This window comes from Pleurodeles waltl, chromosome 2_2 (assembly GCF_031143425.1).
Source record: "Pleurodeles waltl isolate 20211129_DDA chromosome 2_2, aPleWal1.hap1.20221129, whole genome shotgun sequence".
NCBI lineage: Eukaryota > Metazoa > Chordata > Amphibia > Caudata > Salamandridae > Pleurodeles > Pleurodeles waltl.
The window spans coordinates 514098170-514119181 of record NC_090439.1 but is presented as its reverse complement, the minus strand read 5'-3'; the positions used below and the strand labels follow the sequence as shown (position 1 = coordinate 514119181).

At 45.6% G+C, this 21012-nt stretch overlaps 1 protein-coding gene across 1 annotated transcript in view; it reads left to right on the top strand.

Annotated features, from left to right (window-relative positions):
- OSBPL1A (oxysterol binding protein like 1A) overlaps positions 1–21012 on the top strand; it is a 1294449-nt gene that overhangs the window by 132857 nt on the left and 1140580 nt on the right. The gene's annotated exons all lie outside the window — the stretch shown is intronic.

The following is a 21012-nucleotide window of genomic DNA, read 5'->3' as shown; positions in this document are numbered from 1 at the left end:
AGTAAGGAGAGGAAGGGCAGCCACCACCTGGTAACTAATTGCAGATTCCCATGGATAGATAGCCGACTCAATGAGGGGGGGTTCAGGGTGTCCTTAGTAGTGCACAAATGGAGAGGGCGCAGATTGTGATTTGTCTTTAACACAATGAGACATTCCAAACTGTGGTCGATAGATTTCAGAGAAGATCTAAAGAGTTGAGTTGGCAAGCAGCAGAACTGTTTTCGTCTATCTTATGTGCCCATGCAGTACTCTGCTGACGGAGATAAATCTTGCATCAGATTTCTGAGACTGAGCCCTGATGCTGCACACATTATTTCCTTGCAGAGGACACTATCCACAGGAGATACTGTCTACACTCACACTGCACAAACATCCAAATTCACAACACATTCCTGGAGAAGCGAACACCTCCTATTATGAGATGGAATGTATTTTATCCTCAGAGACAGAATCCCAAATGCCCCAAGTTATTTGTCTCATAGCGTGTGTGTGTGTGTGTGTGTGTGTGTGTGTGTGTGTATTTTATGTGTGGGGGTAGGAGGGAGGGAAGTAATCCTCCTCTCCTGTGTATCAGGCTGTAGTTCTGGTGCAAGCCAGAGCAAAGACCGATATTCTACTCTACTGGTGAGCAACCCAAAAGCACATGGAGTACTTCTAGTGGGATCACAGATACTTAGCTACTGAGTGTAAAAAGAGGGAATCATGAAAGAAAGTCATATGCGTTAGCAGATTGATAGGTGGCCACCCAAAGCAAGTGCTTTTGTCCATACAGGCGTGCCTTCCAAGAGTAGAGAGAACAGCAGCTACACCTCTCTGTGTGGTGCCTATCTGTGTGGTCAATATGTTCTCAAATGTCCATCAGCACTATCATAGGGCATGGCGTGTCTTGCCTTTCTAAGAAGTTTGAAAAACATTGGTTTAGGCACCTTTGATGTGAATTTTGACCAGCTCTTAGCCAAGCCCTTCAAATACGTAATCTTACCTTGTTCACCTTGATTCCAGGCAAGGCTGGTTCTGTATTTGACTCGGATAACTTCACCAGAGTAGTCAGAATTAACTGAAGGTGTTACAGCACCAGATCAATGAACCATGCATGTGAGGGTTCTAGTATGTACCCAGGATTGAACTGGCTTGTAGGGCAATCAGACAGTGCCTGATAGGCTGGTCTGACAGTTCAAAGGGGTGTTTTTTGACTGTCTGTGGGCCTGTTTTATGGTCTGCTGAGACAGTTGTTAATGTTGAGCTGCCTGATAGTAAAACAAACATAGATTGCTCAAATCAATTCAGTCTTCCATTCCTTGCAAAACCCTTCTGCGTCATGTCTTTAGAAGTTCAAAACTGCAAACATGGGCCACTTTTTTTTTTTTTAGCTACCTAATTCACTAATGGGGTCCACTTTCATTTTGAAGCCCAGACCTAATTTCTTTCCCAGTCGACCCTGCCTGTGCCATCAGATCAGTCCTAGAAAGGAATGAGGGGGGTGAGACACAATATAGTAAGTCCTTAGATCCCCAAAACTGAGTCTCATTTTCTTCTTCATTGGGGATGTTTTGGGCTTCTCTTTCGTCTCATCAGTGCCTCTTTCAGATTCATGAGCTCTGAATAAATTACCTATTCCTTTCGGCCGCTCCTCAATATGGGAGCTCTGATAGCTGCAGTGATGATTGATGTTAAGTACGTTTAATGGGGTAATTCTGTCTGTCTTATTTTAGTTGCTTTAGGCTGTGCCTCTTCTAAGTCATCCTTCTGGCTCCCTATCTGTTTGCTGAAGTTCTTGTATCCCTTAGTTTAGTAATGTGTAAATCAATCAAGAGCTACCACAGCAACTAACTTTGGTTCACAAGCTAAGGTTTTGTCTGCCTTTTGTAGTTTCTAGATCTCCTCCATCATCCACCTCTCATTTACTGTGCCTCATGCATCAAAGTTTCACATGAGCTACCTCTCGCCTTCAGTGCACACCTGGCATTCTTTAGGTACTCGGCTAAGGTAAGCCCAGATCTTCATACATTAGATGTGCCTTACTAGGGAAGCAATCAATAACAAGTTGACAAGCATAATCAATCAAGTTGCAGGGGTTATTAATTCTGATTTGACAACACTTCAGTCGCTTTATCCTGGATATCCAATTTGTAAATACTTAATCCAGTCACCCCATATCTTATGAAAATTGAGTGGGCACCCTCTGTTCTTATACGTAACCCGTTCCGCTGTCATGTATAAATCCAGCCCCTTCTTCCATTCCATCATTGTTGGTATCTCAGAGGCTCCCAGTATCTGGCCCTATCTCTTTTGGCTATCATTACAAAATAATAATTTGGCTAGGACATCCTAGAGGATATATTTAGGTTCATCAGAAAGTGCTTCCCCTACTACATTGCCCCATTCTAGTAGTATTTTTTGCCAAAAGAAGCGTATGACCGGGCAGGTCTAGAGTGTGTGAAAAAAGCCTCCCCAGTGTGTCAATCAATCAATCAGGGATTTGTAAAGCTCACTACTCACTTGTGAGGGTCTCAAGGCGATGAGTAGGGAAGGGGGAGATTTTGGGGGGTGGGGGAATGTGCTGCTACTGCTCAAACAGCCAGGTTTGATAAGTTACCTGAAGGTAAGGAGGTCTTTGGTCTGGCGCAGGTGCGTGGGAAGAGTGTTCCACGTTTTGGCGGCAGTGTGTCCCCTGCATTACAGGCAATCCGATGACACCACTCTCCCCATTGTATGTAGGCTTGCCCAATTATAGTAGATCTGGTGGAGGATTTTGAGTTGAATGAGCCTCTGTCTGGATTTAATTGCTACTTCCTTGGGGAACATTAGGTCAGCCTCCCAGTCCCAATCTTCTAATTCAACTATTTCAGTCACCCATTTATGTCTAAGTTTCTTTAGAGTGTCTGCCATATCGTTATTTATGGTTTTATACACAAAGGAAACTGCCTTTTTCACTATGTCCCCCATCAAGAGCCTACCTTCCAGGGGTATATATTCTGGGAGATCTGCAGCAATATTCACTGCTCTCCAAGCATGTTAAGTTAAAGGTATTTAACGTGTTCCGTATGATGGAGTTGATGCTCACTCTGGAGGGAGGGCAAGGACATTAGGGCACCCCCTTCAAGTAAACCACCCACCTTAGAGATGCTAATGCGGTCCCAGTCGCTAAATGCCTTTAACTTCCTGAGTTCTTTAAAGAAGCTCCTCACCCATAGTGGAGTTTCGTAAGTGATTTTCTTTGCCCATCCCAGGTGCCTGATCGTCTTATGTCACACCTCTAATGTCACTTGGGTTGCCACTAGGAAACGCCTCATCCACTTTCCCTCATATGGGGAATGACAATAGGTATATTTTGAAAATTGTGTTCTTCTAACGCATAGGTGGGGTGGTCGCCCTCCGTGTGGCCCCAGTCATTTATTGCACTCAGGTGGGAAGCCCAATAATAGGCCCCAATGTCTGGCAGGGCTATTCCTCCATTGTAGGAATTCTATTGCCGTGCCTGGATGGCTATTCTAGATGCCTAGTTCCATAGCAATTTCTGGAGTTCGGAATCAATTTTAACGAACACCTCATCTGGGATTCTATAGTTGAAGTTTTGCAGGGAGTATTAGAATTTTGGAAGGGTGACCACCTTGAACATAGCTGCCCGGCCCAGCATCTGTGTGGAGTTCTGTGAGGATTCTCCTTGCATTGAATTCTATACTTTTCTCAGGATCTAGTGTTGTATAGACACCAATTACCGGAAATCCTAACAGTTCACTCTCAGCTTCCCAGGGATCTCTGATAGGTCGGCTTGACCAGTTGCCAAGTATAGGACTGACTTCTCCCAGTTTATAGTGTATTCCGAGTGGGCTCCATATCTGTCAAAGACCAGAAGTACAGCTGGAACCCATTCCTTTGGTTGGGTGAAATATTGGAGGATATCGTCCGTGTAAAGCAAAAAGTTTCCTCTGTAATTGGGGATCCCGCTGCCCTAAAACCTATAATGTCTGGGTGTGCACGGACTATACATACTTATAGTTTGGGGACAAATGGAAGTGAGGAGAGGGGGCAGACCTGTCGGGTCCCCATCTTAATGGGAAATTCTGTTGATTTGACTGCATTAACACCTAACTCCACAATGGGTTCCCAGTATAACAGTTCTATCCAAGTCAAAAATTTGCGGTTCAAGGTCCATCTTTCTTACGGTTTGGATCATAGAAGGCCAGTAACAGCATCAAATGCTATATCTGCTTCCAGGGAGACAAATACATGGAGGTCTCAATGGGATCCGTCCTCTGTCATCGAACTGTGAAGTTTACGAAGATTAATTCTAGTAGAGAGCCTCAGCATAAAGCCAGACAGATCTTAATGGACCAGGGGAGCGATAACACCTGTAAGACTAGTGTCCAGAATTGCAGATATAAACTTAGTTTCTATATTGAATAACAAGATCGGACAGTAAGATCCCCACTCAGCAGGAGGTTTTCCTAATGTATGTGTCACCACTATTGTGGCTCTTCTCAGATCAGGTGGGAGGATTCCTTCCTGTCGGGCTGTCATATATAGTTTGAGCAAGTCGGGGGGCCAAAATATTTTTATTTTTTTATTTTTTATTCTGCAGGGAGGCCATTGGGTCCCGGAGACTTGCCTGCATTCATTTTAGCCCAGTCATCTGCGCTTTGGCAAGGGAAATCTCTTCGTACAAGGCCTTCAGTGGGAAGATTCGGCAGGTCCACTACATCTAGATACTCCTCAATTTGGTGTTGATTGCCTAGGGTGCAATCTTTATAAAGGGCCTCATAGTACTTTGCAAATTCTCCACTACCTCTTTGTCTGTTGCATAAATCCTGCCTTCCAAACCTCCTGTTTGGTGTGCCGATCGAGTCTCCACTTAGCACCGCCCCAACCATGCCAATTACTCTTCTGCCTTATCACCTCTGTCATAGAAACAGTGTTGTGTGGCCAGAAGTTAAGTGCGTGTTTCATTAGTTGAAAGCTCTCTATACTCTGCTCGTAGGAGCTCAGTCTGTCTCATTGTCAGGGAGTTTGCATTCGCAGCTCGTGCTCTTCTAAGCTGCTGATCGAGTTCTTGCACTTCCTCAATGGCTTTCTTTTTTTTAAAGCAATAATTTTGTGTGCCCTGTCCAGCATCACTGCTTTATTGGTCTCCCATAATACCACCACCAAGGTTACATTACGGAGTCCTTGTTTTCTTGAAAATAAAGTTCAGTTTCTGCTCTAGTTCCTGCAAGGCCGTCTTTTCCCTTAGCTCCCAAGCAACCAGTCTGCACTCTGCCATTCCCACAGGGCCTCTGTCTCTGGGAAATCAATCTGTGATTTGTATAGCGCTGTTTATCACCCATCGGTTCTCAAGGCGCTGTCGTGAGAGTGCCGATCAGTTGAAGAGCAAGGTTTTGAGATCCTTCTTGAACTGATTCTGCTAGGGGGCCTGCCTGAGGTGGGTAGGTAGCGTGTTCTAGGTCTGCGTTACAATGGAGGAGAAGAATCTGCCTCCCCGTTGCTCTTCCTGATTCTAGGGGGGGCTGCGAGGGCAAGTTGCAAAGATCGGAGTTGTCTGGCCGGGGTGTAGTAAGATAGGCGGTGGTTGAGGTAGGCTTGTCCAGTATTGTGCAGAGCCTTGTAGGTGTGTGTCAGGAGCTTAAAGGTGATGCGTTCGTTGATGGGGAGCCAGTGCAGGTCTTTAAGGTGGGCTGAGATGTGGCTGCGATGGGGGCTGTCGAGGATGAGTCTGGCTGCTGCGTTCTGAATTCTCTGGAGTCTTGCTTGGAGCTTCTTCGTGATTCCAGTGTAGAGAGTATTGCCGTAGTCGAGTTTGCTGCTGACGTGTGTGGGTGGCTGCCCTTCTTGCCTCGGTGGGGATCCACTTGATGATCTTCCGGAGGAGGAGGCGTTTACTTTGGCGAGTCATGGACAGCGTGGAGTCCAGGATAATGCCCAGGTAGATTGCGTGGTCAGGGTGGTGGGGTGCTTCCAAGGGCAGCTGGCCATCAGGTGTCATCCCAGGCGGAGTGAGTAGGACCCAAGATGAGGATGTCTGTCCTGTCTGAGTTGAGCGTCCAGTCAGCGATTGCTCTCATTCCATTGTAGAAGCTGCTCTTGGCTGTTCGTCGGTGAGGGAGAGAATTAGCAGCGTGTCGTTGGCGTATGAGACTGTTGAGGTTGTGCTGTCTGACGATTTTGGCGAGCAGAGCCATGTAGATATTGAAGAGGTTTGGGCTCAGGGAGGAGCTCTGGGGTAATTCACAACAGGTTTCTGTTGGTTCCGAGAAGAATGGCAGGAGTTTGACTCTCTAAGTCCTTCCGGTGAAGACGGAGCGGATCCACTCCAAGGACTTGCCGCGGATGCCAGTGTTGTGAAGTCTGGTGCATAGAGTGGTGTGGGATACGGTATTGAATGCGGCAGAGAGGTCGAGGAGGATGAGGACAGCCATGTCTCCGTAGTCCAGTATGGGTGATGGCAGCGCCTGAGGTCCGTTAACCCCAAGGTATCTGCAAAGGAGCCTAGTGGTGCATTTCTAGGTGTAGGGTATGTCATCCCTGATATATCCATTTCAGGTGGAATCACATCATTGAAATCCCCTCCAACAATATGCAGGGAGGACTCGGTTACCAAAAAGATTTCAGCGACTTTTATATAAATTGTGTGGTTGTAGTCGAGGGAGTGCCTAAACGCTAAAAATAGTGACATCCTCTCTCCTCCACAGACCTTGGACTGCAACCTAATTCCTGTTGGGGTCTATCCATGACCTTTGCATCTGGAAAGGGGTTGTCTTCCGGATCAGGATTGCCACTTCCCTTGCTCCTGTATGCGCCAGCATGGTATATGCCCCATGAATAAGGAAGTGGCATTAGATCCCTTTCAGGTGGGTCTCTCCTACATCAGGTTTCTGGTATCTAATATAGGCTGTTACCAGTCCCCTTTTGATTTTATTGCCTAACCTGTTGACATTCCATATAAGGATAGATCGACCCCAGGGGTCTAAGATAGTGGCGTGCATCATGTCTACCCATTTGCATATCTGTTTCCTTCAGGTCGTTGGGAGAAACTTGTTTTGCAATCAGTGATTGCCAAACAAAAAGCATTAGACACCATAAGAATTCTGACAAGAGAACATCAATCCCACTCCTCCCCTCCCTACCCACTGCTCCCCGCACACGGTCACCCGCATAACTCACTATGATAACTACATCGCAGGGCCAGGCCGGAGAGGTCTGTAGCTCACCCTATCCCAAATTAAGAATTCATAGCTCCAAGAACTTTTCCCTATAACTAGAAAATGATTCACACAGCTGCATACAACCTGTATTCCGGAGAGGTACTCTCCTTATTACAGTCCTTATAAATATACGTTCGATGGCATGTGTAGTTGCAGATACACATGCTGTGCACAGTCCGCCATCTGGTGTTGGGCTCGGAGTGTTACAAGTTCTTTTTCTTCGAAGAAGTCTTTTCGAGTCACGAGACGAGGGACTCCTCCCATTTCGACTCCATTGCGCATGGGCGTCGACTCCATCTTAGATTGGTTTTTTTCCGCCATCGGGTTCGGACGTGTTCCTTTTCGCTCCGTGTTTCGGGTCGGAAAGTTAGTTAGAATCTCAGAAAAAAATCGTCGGTATTGTTTGCGTTCGGTATCGGGTTAGTTAGAACAAATCGACACCGAATTTTGAAGAGCTCCGGTGGCCCTTCGGGGTTTTTTCGATTCCCCCGTCGGGGCCTGGTCGGCCCGGCCACGTGCGACTTCAAGGGTGTTGGAACGGACCCCATTCCGCTTCTGCCCAAAATGCCATAACAAGTATCCGTATACGGATCAGCATCTGGTCTGTAACTTGTGCTTGTCCCCTGAGCACAAGGAGGATACTTGTGAAGCCTGTCGAGCGTTTCGGTCGAGGAAGACGCTGAGAGACCGAAGAGCCAGGAGACTACAAATGGCGTCCACGCCGACAGGTCAAGAACGTTTCGAGGAGGAAGAAGAAGCTTTCTCCATCCACGAGTCGGATTCTGAAGAACTCGACGCCGAAGAAACACCGCAAACCGTGAGTAAGACGTCGAAAATCAAGACTCACGAGAAGTCCACAAAAGCTCAGGGGACGCCACCGCCAACAGGCCATGGCTTAACCCGAAAAATAGGTGACCGATCCAAGGCACCGAAAAAGGGCATGCTGGTGTCAAAGTCATCCGACTCCGGTCGAGATACCGCCACACAGCAACCTCGGAGCCGAGACAGCGGCTCCGAGAAAATTCGGCACAGAGACAGCGCCACCGAAGAATTTCGGCCCTGAGACACCACGCCGAAAACAAAGAAGGTTTCTTCGGAGCCTAAAAAGACTTCCGAAAAGGTTTCGGTTCCGAAACATCCAGCCTCGGAGCCGAAAACTAGTTCCTATACAGAGGAACAAGGATTAACCTCCCAATTACATAGATTTGGAGAGGAGCTTCAAGCTGTAGAGCCTGACTACACGCAAAGAAGGCTTCATATTCATGAGGACACAGGGAAGATAACCACTCTTCCCCCAATCAAAATAAAAAGGAAACTTGCCTTTCAACAAAAGGACAAGCAACCACAGGCAAAAGTGGCAAGGAAAACAACCCCACCACCATCAATACATGCATCACCAGCAACAACTCCACCACTGATGCACTCACCAGCTCATACTACAATGAGTCAGGATGATCCCGATGCATGGGACCTTTACGATGCTCCAGTGTCTGACAACAGCCCAGACTCCTATCCCACAAAACCGTCACCACCTGAGGACAGTACATCCTACACACAGGTGGTCGCAAGGGCAGCCGAATTTCACAACGTCACCTTACATTCTGAACCAATTGAGGATGACTTTCTGTTTAACACCCTATCCTCCACCCATAGTCAGTACCAAAGCCTTCCCATGCTCCCAGGAATGCTAAGACATTCAAAACTAATATTTCAGGATCCAGTTAAAGGCAGAGCCATAACTCCAAGGGTGGAGAAAAAGTACAAGCCACCGCCAACAGATCCAATCTATATTACAACACAACTAACACCAGACTCAGTAGTTGTCGGGGCAGCTCGTAAGAGAGCCAACTCTCATACCTCAGGAGACGCACCACCTCCAGACAAAGAGAGCCGCAAATTTGATGCGGCGGGAAAAAGGGTTGCAGCACAAGCAGCAAATCAATGGCGTATTGCCAATTCACAAGCACTTTTGGCAAGATACGACAGAGCTCATTGGGATGAAATGCAACATTTCATCGAACACTTACCCAAGGAGTTCCAAAAAAGAGCACAACAGGTGGTAGAAGAGGGACAAAGTATCTCAAATAATCAGATACGGTCTTCCATGGATGCAGCAGATACAGCTGCAAGGACAATAAACACTGCAATCACGATACGAAGGCACGCATGGCTGCGCACTTCAGGGTTCAAGCCGGAAATCCAACAAGCTGTGCTCAATATGCCATTTAATGAACAGCAATTGTTTGGGCCGGAGGTAGACAATGCCATTGAGAAACTCAAAAAAGACACCGATACAGCCAAAGCCATGGGCGCACTCTACTCCCCGCAGAGCAGAGGCACATTTCGAAAAACACCTTTTAGGGGAGGGTTTCGAGGTCAACCCACAGAAACCACAACCTCACAAACAAGGCCTACTTACCAGGGTCAATATCAGAGGGGAGGTTTTCGGGGGCAATATAGAGGGGGCCAATTCCCAAGAAATCGAGAAATTCCAAGGCCCCAAAACTCCTCAAAATAAACAGTGACTCACAAGTCACACAACCCCATCACATAACACCTGTGGGGGGGAAGACTAAGCCAATTTTACAAACTTTGGGAGGAAATAACAACAGACACTTGGGTCTTAGCAATTATCCAGCATGGCTATTGCATAGAATGTCTCCAATTCCCTCCAAACGTCCCACCGAAAACACACAATATGTCAAAACAACATATAGATCTTCTAGGACTAGAAGTTCAAGCATTGCTACAAAAGGACGCAATAGAATTAGTACCAACTCTACAAAAAAACACAGGAGTTTACTCACTGTACTTTCTAATACCCAAAAAGGACAAAACTCTGAGACCAATACTAGATCTCAGAACACTAAATACCTACATCAAATCAGACCACTTTCACATGGTCACGTTACAAGACGTAATCCCACTGCTCAAACAGCAAGATTACATGACAACATTAGACCTAAAAGATGCGTATTTCCATATACCAATACATCCTTCACACAGGAAATACCTAAGGTTTGTATTCCAAGGAATACATTACCAATTCAAAGTGTTGCCATTCGGAATAACAACTGCGTCAAGAGTTTTTACAAAATGCCTGGCAGTAGTAGCTGCACATATCAGAAGGCAGCAAATACATGTGTTCCCGTACTTAGACGACTGGTTAATCGAAACCAACACGCTAAGACAGTGTTCACAGCACACAAAATATGTCATACAGACCCTTCACAGGTTAGGTTTCTCCATCAACTACGCGAAGTCGCACCTTTTGCCGTGTCAAACACAGCAATACTTAGGAGCGACAATCAACACAGCAAAAGGGATTGCCACTCCAAGTCCACAAAGGGTTCAAACATTTCACAAGGTGATACAGGCCATGTATCCAACACAAAAGATACAAGTCAAAATGGTAATGAAACTCCTAGGCATGATGTCTTCATGCATAACCATTGTCCCAAACGCAAGATTGCACATGCGGCCCTTACAACAGTGCCTAGCATCACAATGGTCACAAGCACAGGGTCAACTTCTAGATCTGGTGTTGATAGACCGCCAAACATACATCTCGCTTCTATGGTGGAACAGTACAAATTTAAACCGAGGGCGGCCTTTCCAAGACCCAGTGCCACAATACGTCATAACGACGGATGCTTCCATGACAGGGTGGGGAGCACACCTCAATCAACACAGCATCCAAGGACAATGGGACATACATCAGAGGCAGTTTCACATAAATCACTTAGAACTGTTAGCAGTATTTCTAGCGCTGAAAGCATTTCAACCCATAATAACCCAAAAATACATTCTTGTCAAAACAGACAACATGACAACAATGTATTATCTAAACAAACAAGGAGGGACACACTTGACACAGTTGTGCCTCCTAACACAAAAAATATGTCATTGGGCGATTCACAACCACATTCGCCTAATAGCACAATTTATTCCAGGGATTCAGAACCAGGTGGCAGACAATCTCTCTCGAGATCACCAACAAACCCACGAATGGGAAATTCACCCCCAAATACTAAACAATTACTTTCAAATTTGGGGAACACCTCAAATAGATCTATTTGCAACAAAGGAAAACTCAAAATGCCAAAACTTCGCATCCAGGTACCCACAAGATCAATCCCAAGGCAATGCTCTATGGATGAACTGGTCAGGGATATTTGCGTACGCTTTTCCCCCTCTCCCTCTCCTTCCATATCTAGTAAACAGGTTGAGTCAAAACAAACTCAAACTCATACTAATAGCACCAACATGGGCAAGGCAACCTTGGTACACAACACTACTAGACATTTCAGTAGTACCTCATGTCAAACTACCCAACAGACCAGATCTGTTAACACAACACAAACAACAGATCAGACATCCAAATCCAGCATCGTTGAATCTAGCAATTTGGCTCCTGAAATCCTAGAATTCGTCCACTTAGACCTCACACAGGAATGTATGGAGGTCATAAAACAAGCTAGAAAACCTACCACCTGACACTGCTATGCAAATAAGTGGAAAAGATTTGTTTATTACTGCCATAATAATCAAATTCAACCTTTACACGCATCTGCAAAATAAATAGTAGGATACTTACTACATTTGCAAAAATCTAACCTAGCTTTCTCTTCCATTAAAATACATCTTACGGCAATTTCAGCTTACCTACAAATTACGCACTAAATTTCATTGTTTAGGATACCAGTCATAAAGGCGTTTATGGAAGGCCTAAAGAGAATTATACCAACAAGAACACCACTAGTTCCTTCATGGAACCTCAACATTGTCCTAACACGACTCATGGGTCCACCTTTTGAGCCTATGCACTCTTGTGAAATGCAATACTTAACGTGGAAAGTTGCATTTTTAATTGCCATCACATCTCTAAGAAGAGTGAAATTCAAGCAGTTACCATTCAAGAACCATTTATTCAAATACACAAAAATAAAGTTGTTCTACGGACCAATCCTAAATTTTTACCAAAAGTAATCTCACCGTTCCACTTAAATCAAACGGTAGAACTACCAGTGTTCTTCCCACAGCCAGATTCGGTAGCCGAAAGAGCACTACATATATTAGACATCAAAAGAGCACTAATGTACTACATTGACAGAACAAAACTAATTCGAAAGACAAAACAACTATTTATCGCCTTTCAAAAACCTCATACAGGAAATCCAATTTCAAAACAAGGCATTGCTAGATGGATAGTTAAGTGCATTCAAACCTGCTATCTTAAAGATAAAAGAGAACTGCCTATTACACCAAAGGCACACTCAACCAGAAAGAAAGGTGCTACCATGGCCTTTCTAGGAAATATTCCAATGAACGAAATATGTAAGGCAGCAACATGGTCTACGCCTCATACATTTACCAAGCACTACTGTGTAGATGTGCTAACTGCACAACAAGCAACAGTAGGTCAAGCTGTATTAAGAACATTATTTCAAACTACTTCAACTCCTACAGGCTGAACCACCGCTTTTGGGGAGATAACTGCTTACTAGTCTATGCACAGCATGTGTATCTGCAGCTACACATGCCATCGAACGGAAAATGTCACTTACCCAGTGTACATCTGTTCGTGGCATTAGTCGCTGCAGATTCACATGCGCCCACCCGCCTCCCCGGGAGCCTGTAGCCGTTTAGAAGTAGATCTTAAACATTTGTACATTTGTAAATATATATTACTTAAAACTTTATTATGTACATACGCATTCACTCCATTGCATGGGCACTATTGCTAGCATACACAACTCCTACCTCACCCTCTGCGGGCAAAACAATCTAAGATGGAGACGACACCCATGCGCAATGGAGTCAAAATGGGAGGAGTCCCTCGGTCTCGTGACTCGAAAAGACTTCTTCGAAGAAAAACAACTTGTAACACTCCGAGCCCAACACCAGATGGCGGACTGTGCACAGCATGTGAATCTGCAGCGACTAATGCCACGAACAGATGTACACTGGGTAAGTGACATTTTCCATATATATATCCGATGGCATGTGTAGCTGCAGATACACATGCTATGCATAGTCTGCCATTTAGTGTTGGGCTCGGAGTGTTACAAGTTGTTTTTCTTCGAAGAAGTCTTTTCGAGTCACGGGATCGAGTGGCTCCTCCTCTTCGGCATCATTGCGCATGGGCATCGTCTCCATGTTAGATTGTTTTCTTTCCGCCATCAGGTACCGTTGTGTTCAAAATCTCTACTCGCCCTTCAGGGCGCGTGCGGCCAACTCGGGCCTGGTCGGGCCGACCGCGTGGAAGCCTCATGGACCGGGTCTCATTCCGCTTTTGTCCTCCGTGCCACGCAAAATTTCCCTACACAGACCAACATCTCGTCTGTAATCTCTGCCTTTCCCCAGACCATCAGGAAGAAAATTGCGAGGCCTGCAGATCCTTCCGCTCCAAGAAAACGCTCCGAGACAGAAGAGCACAGAGACTCAAGATGGTATCCAAGAGCACCGAACGTCTCAATGTGGAAGAGGAGGAGATCCTGGAAACGGGTGTCTCCGTTCGAGGGTCTGACTCCGAGCAGGAGTCTGAGGAGGACAGACCGGTCACGGCAGGACAGCACGTGAGTGCGCCTTTCCCTGCCCCATCCAAGCCCAAACATAAGGCCTTGGGAACGCCACTGCCGGAAGGCCATACATGGCTCAACCCGTAAAAAGACCTTAGGTGACCAACCCACAACTTCGGCACCGAAAAAGGCCATGCCACCCAAGCCATCAGACTCGAGTCGAGGCTCTGTCTCCGAGTCCACCAAACATCGATCCTTCGAGTCGAAACCTCGAAAATCATTTTCGGAGCCGAGACCATCATCGACACTGACTTTTTCGATACCGAAAAAATAGCTTCGGAGCCAAAAAAGCCAATTTATATGGAGGAACATGGACTTTCACAAGCACTCAAAGAAAGCCAAAAACTGACTGAGGAACACTCACAAATGGAGGCAATAGATGAAAGGCAAGCCAGGATCCACATCCATAAGGACACTGGCATAATTATAACAGCACCTCCTCTAAAGCCAAAGAGGTAATTAGCCTTTCAGGAAGAATTGGACACTGCTCTGCCACCAGCTAAAGTGCCAAGGACCAAAGAGAAACCTCCACCTCCTCAATTTTCTCCTCCTGAGTCTCCTCCTCACTCTCCTCATTTATTTATCTCTCCCCCTACTAGTCATACACCTATGCAATCACCAGCACACTCATTCGATTCGCAGCAGGGCAATGTGGATCCATGGGATCTTTATGATCCAGATCCCATTCCAGATAACCCAGACTGCTATCCCTCTAAGCCATCACCACCAGAGGATAGTACAGGCTACACTCAGGTCATAGCTAGGGCGGCATCCTATCACAATGTCGCCATGCACACTTAGCCGTTAGAGGATGACTTCCTTTTTAATACACTTTCCTCTACACATGCAACTTATCAGTCGCTTCCCATGCTCCCCGGCATGTTATAGCATGCTGACCAAATATTCAAGGAGACAGTTAAAACTAGAATAATTACTCCTAAGGTGGAGAAAAAATATAAGCCACCTCCCTCTGATCCTGCCTTTATCACACAACAATTGCCTCCAGACGCTGTAGTGGTAAGCGCAGCCAGAAAAAGAGCAAACTCGCAATCATCAGGGGATGCACCCCCACCAGACAAAGACAGTAGAAAGTTTGATGCTGCAGGAAAAAGGGTGGCATCTCAGGCAGCCAACCAGTGGAGGAAAGCCAACTTTCAGGCATTGTTGGCTAGATACGATAGGGCCCACTGGGATGAGATGAAAGACATAATACAACATCTCCCCAAGGAACAACAGAAAAGGGCACAACAAATAGTTGAGGAAGGGCAAGCCATCACAATCAGATCAGGTCAGCCCTAGACTCTGCAGATACAGCAGCTAGAACCATCTACACTGCTGTCACCATAAGAAGACACGTATGGCTTAGGTCTTTAGGATTTAAGCCTGAAATACAACAGGCTGTCCTCAATATGCTGTTTAACCAAAAACAGCTTTTTGGCCCAGAGGTGGACACGGCGATTGAAAAAATGAAAAAAGATTCGGACACAGCTAAAGCCATGGGTGCTTTGTATATTACACAATACAGGGGATCCTTTCGTAAGCCCCAATACAGAGGTGGATTTAGAACCCAAACACTTGAGGCATCCACCTCACAAACAAAGTCGGCCTATCAAAGAGGTGGTTTCAAAAGTACTTACAGAGGCCAGTACCCCACAGGCAGGGGGAAATATCAGCCAGCAAAACAAGCCTCACAACAGGCAAAGCAGTGACTTGATCCATCCCTTCCCAATTCACACCTCACCTGTAGCGGGAAGACCTCAAAGGTTCCACAACAATTGGCTACCCATTACCACAGACAGGTGGGTATTATCAATTATCCACAATGGCTATTGCATAGAATTGGCACAAACTCCACCAAATATTCCACCAAAACCACACAACCTCTCCACACAACATATCGCCCTGTTGTAAGAGGAAGTAAAGTCTCTATTACTCAAACAAGCAATAGAGCCAGTGCCACAAAATCAAATAGGAACAGGAGTTTACTCACTGTATTTCCTCATTCCCAAAAAGGACGTAACCTAAAGCCAATATTAGATCTCAGAACCCTCAATCTTTACATCCTGTCAGAACATTTTCACATGGTAACACTACAGGATGTTGTCCCACTACTTCAACAGCACGATTTCATGGCAACATTAGACTTCAAAGATGTGTGTTTTCACATACCCATCCATCCAGCGCACAGAAAATTTCTCAGGTTTGTGATTCAGGGAAAGCATTATCAGTTCAAAGTGTTACCCTGCGGAATAACAACAGCTCCCAGAGTATTCACAAAATGCCTGGCGGTAGTTGCAGCCTACCTAAGAAGGCAACACATTTATGTCTTTCCATACCTGGACGATTGGCTAATAAAATCCAACAGTCATACACAGTGTCAAAACCATACACATTATGTAATACAAACCCTACACAACCTAGGGTTCTCCATAAACTATCAGAAATCACACCTACAATCTGCGCAAATTCAACAGTATTTAGGGGCAACACTAAATACGCAAACAGCGCTTGCAAGCCCAAGTCCACAAAGAATTCAAGCATTTCACAATATATTGCCACAAATACAGCCAGCCCAACAGCACACTGTCAAATTCATCATGAAACTTTTGGGCATGATGGCATCCTGTACCGCCATTGTCCCACATGCAAGACTAAACATGCGTCCTTTACAACAGTGCCTTGCACAGCAATGATCACAGGCACAGGGTCAACTTCAAGATCTAGTGTTGCTAGACTGCCAAACATGCATGTCCCTTCAGTGGTGGAATTCCACAAACCTAAACAAAGGGCGGCCATTTCAAGACCCCGTACCTCAGACCATACTTACAACAGAAGCATCAATGATTGGCTGGGGGGCACACCTCAACAATCACAACATTCAAGGACAGTGGGACGCCAAACACAAACAGTTACACATAAATCACTTAGAGTTGCTAGCTGTATTCCTAGCACTCAAAGCTTTTCAGCCTCTTCTCACTCACAAGAATATCCTTATCAAAACAGACAACATGACAACAATGTATTACCTAAACAAACAAGGAGGGACCCATTCATCCCAACTCTCCCTCTTAGCCCAAAAAAATTTGGCAGTGGGCAATCCACAACAAAATTCACCTGGTAGCACAATACATTCCAGGGGTACACAACCAATTGGAAGATGCTCTCAGTAGAGATCATCAACAAACACACGAGTGGGAGATTCACCCTCAAGTGCTTCAACTATACTTCCAACATTGGGGAACACCAGACACAGATCTATTCGCCACCAGCGAAAACGCAAATTGCGAAAACTTTGCATCCAGGTACCCACATCCGCTATCCAAGGGCAATGCTCTATGGATGAATTGGTCAGGGATATTTGCTTACGCTTTTCCCCCCCTCTCCCGCTCATTCCATTTCTAGTCAACAAACTGCGTCAAAACATGTGCAAACTGATACTCATAGCGTCAACGTGGGCACGTCAACCCTAGTACACAACACTAGTAGACCTGTCCGTAGTACTACATATCAAACTCCCAAACAGACCAGATCTGTTAGCATGAAACAACGGATCAGGCATCCAAATCCCAACATAATCAATTTAGCGATTTGGCTCCTGAAGTCATAGAATTTGGGTATCTACAACTACCAACTGAATGTATGGAAGTAATTAAACAAGCAAGAAAACCCACTACCAGGCAGTGCTGTGCCAACAAATGGAAAAGATTTGTGCATTACTGTCAAGCTAAACAAATTACCCCTCTTTCAGCATCAATACAAGACATTGTATGTTATTTGCTTCATTTGCAAAAAGCAAACTTAGCTTTTTCATCCATAAAAATACATCTCACTGAAATCTCTGTGTACTTGCAAAAAATACAGCACAGCTCTTTATTTAGAGTTCCTGTTATCAAAGCCTTCATGGAAGGGTTAAAACGCATCATCCCACCTAGAACGCCTCCAGTGCCTTCGTGGAATCTAAACACAGTGCTCACACGACTTATGGGCCCACCATTTGAACCTATGCACTCATGTCAGATTCAATACCTAACATGGAAAGTTGCCTTCCTAGTTGCAATTACTTCATTGCGAAGAGTTAGTGAAATGCAAGCTTTCACTATTCAAGAACCGTTCATACAAGTACACAAACATAAAGTCATACTTCGAACTAACCCTAAATTTCTCGCAAAGGTTGTATCACCGTTTCATATCAAACAGTGGAACTACCAGTCTTCTTCCCACAGCCAGATTCTGTGGCAGAAAGAGCCCGGCATATATTAGATATTAAGAGCCTTAATGTATTACATAGATAGAGCAAAATAATTTAGAAAGACTAAACCGTTATTTGTGGCGTTCTAAAAACCACATACTGGTAACCCCATTTCAAAACAAGGTTTAGCAAGGTGGATAGTAAAATGCATCCAAACATGTTACCTTAAAGCTAAAAGGCAGCTCTTAGTTGCACCTAAAGCACATTCCACAATGAAAAAAGGGGCTACGGTGGCTTTCTTAGGAAATATACCAATGGCTGAAATTCGTAAAGCAGCTACTTGGTCAACACCACATACATTTACCAAACATTACTGTGTAGATGTGTTAGCAGCGTAGCAAGGCAGAGTGGGCCAAGCTGTACTAAGAAGATTATTTCAAACAACTTCAACTCCTACAGACTAACCACTGCTTTTATGGGAGGAAATACTGCTTTGTAGTCTATGCATAGCATGTGTATCTTGATGTACGCTGGGTAAGTGACATTTTCCATATACATATATATGTGTGTGTGTATATATATATATATATATATATATATATATATATATATATATATATATATATATATATATATATATACACACACACACACGTCTCTCTTCTCTCTCCATACTCCATTCACTCACCCAAAATCAAGATAAAAGAACAAATTAAACTGTGGGGGCAGAGAAGAGACTAAGAGTGATCTCGATCAGAGGCCACACCCGTGCCACCTCTCAAACAACCAGATAGCTCCAAGAAAGGAAATTTCCCCTGGAAGTTAGGATTCCATATCCCCGTGAGTCTCTCTGTTTGGATCAGTCGTCTCCAGTTCAGACCGTTCATGCGGCCTTGTCTCAGATATTGGACTAGCCTCCCTCGAAGAGGGTCCCTGCTTCCCACCAGATGCTGGTTGAGTAGTTCCTCCAGTACCCTCATGGAAAGTATCTGATTACCTCAGTTGTGACCCTCCAGCTTTGGATTCAGATTAGCGATCTCCAGGTGCTTCCTTTCTAGAAGGTCTCTCCAGCGACTGAGCCAGTCCTCCCCTGTGTGGGCCCAACGTTTATGTTTGGAGAACTGTTTTAGGTCTGGCCCCCTATTCCCTTCCCCACCACCAACCCCCCCCCCCCCCCCCCACCCCCCCCCGATTTCACTGGTGGGGGGTCCTGAGTGGGTTGTGGGAGAGGTCTTTCTTCTAGCCATCTCAATGTCTCCTCAGGTGTTTTGAAAAAAAAAAGTGGGGTTTATCATGAAAAATCACTTAGTTTGGCATGAAGGAGAAGCATGTACTGGAGATGCATTGCTTATAGTTTCACCTCCGCTGCATCCAAGAAACGTCTCTGTACCTCATGGGAGTAGTTGGGGAATATCATAATAGTCGAGGAGTTGTACTTAAGCGTCCCGAGGTGGCACACCTCTTTAAGAATCACGGGCAAAAAAACATGGACGGAATGCTGACCAATACAGACATTCACCCCCAGGCACAAAGATCTGTGTTTAATCCATCGTTTTTTTTTTTGCCATCACACCACTCGAGTTAGGACCCAGCCACATGCAAATCAGTCTTGACCCTGCTCCCCATGGGAACAGTCCAGCACGAACTGCCATGGCAGGTCCTCCATGGACCGAAAACGAACATCCTGCATCTGGTTTTGTGGTATCACTCCTCACCCAGATCTTTGTGACTGGGGGTGAATATTTGCACTGTTCAGCATCCTGTCCATCATCTGCCCTTTTTGCTTTTCTTTAAGAATCACATCACGATCATGAAAGATCAAGAAACATGCAATGAGGGCTCTTGGAGGGGCACCTGGTGGTGGCCTAGCAACCAGTGCTGTGTCCGACCACTCAATCACAAAACAGGTGGAATAATTAGTGGATGTAAAGGTTGTGACCAGCCAGTTCTCCAGGAATTCCAGTATATTTGAACCCTCCACCCCCTCAGGGAAGCCCACAAATCTGAGGTTATTACGCCTTGCATGACTTTCAGCATTGTCAACCCTCCAGAGTAGATCTTTAGTGATTGCTCTCATCATTGTTAAGTCTTTGCTTTGGTAGTGAATTGGTATCCTTCTGAGATTCTATCATCTGCTGCCGTCACCCTGTCTGCAACATTCCAGAGGTCCTGCCTCAATAGTGGGACTTCTGCTGCCACCTCTCCTATTTTGTATTCCAGGGCCCCCCTAGATTGCTGAATTGCTGGCATGAGAGCTGCGTTGTCTGGTGGCGATGGTCCTGTGTCATCTGGGGGGACCTCCACTGCTGTTGTTTATCAGTCTATCTTCTTCTGGCTGGGGAGGGGGGGGTGTTGAGACCCTTGTCCTTAGCCATGTCACTCGTGGCAGTCAGGGTGCTCATGACCCCCCCCCCCACTCACCACCATTCTCACTTGAAGACAATGCAATTGCAGGGACCTCTCCAAGTTTGTGTTAGTGAACCTAATTAATTTTTGGGTGATTCAGTGGAAGGGGAGAGGGTGTTAGTGCTGTCTGTATTTATCAACCTGGCACTCAGGAGCAAACACCCCTCAGGCCTCTATGGAGATTTTCCTCATATGATTGAGTGTACCCACACCGTCATGGCTTCTCCAAATCAGCTCTGTCTCAAACACTTTCGGTACCAGGCCCCAACATGCAGCAGTTTCCTAGTGTTGGCAGGGTGCCCCTGTTTCAGATCTCCAGGCAGGCTTTTGATGTTTTTCTTGGCCCCAGCATGGTAGGCCATGAATTGCAAAGTGAGTGCAGAGGCGCGTACTGCACCAGGCCCCCATAGGAACCTCAAATAGTCTGTGAAGTAGTCCCATGGTTTTCCTCACAATTCTTTGATGCGGCTCCCGTGGGGGCTGCTTTCTCAGGGCATGCCTCTATTCTCACTGGGGCCCAAAGGGAGGAATCTGGAGGCCCACTGCTTTTGGGCACACTAGGTCTCCACTGCCTTAACCGATGTTATCCAGAGGTGAAAAGTTGGGCATTCTCCTCAAGGTTTACGTCACTGCAGAC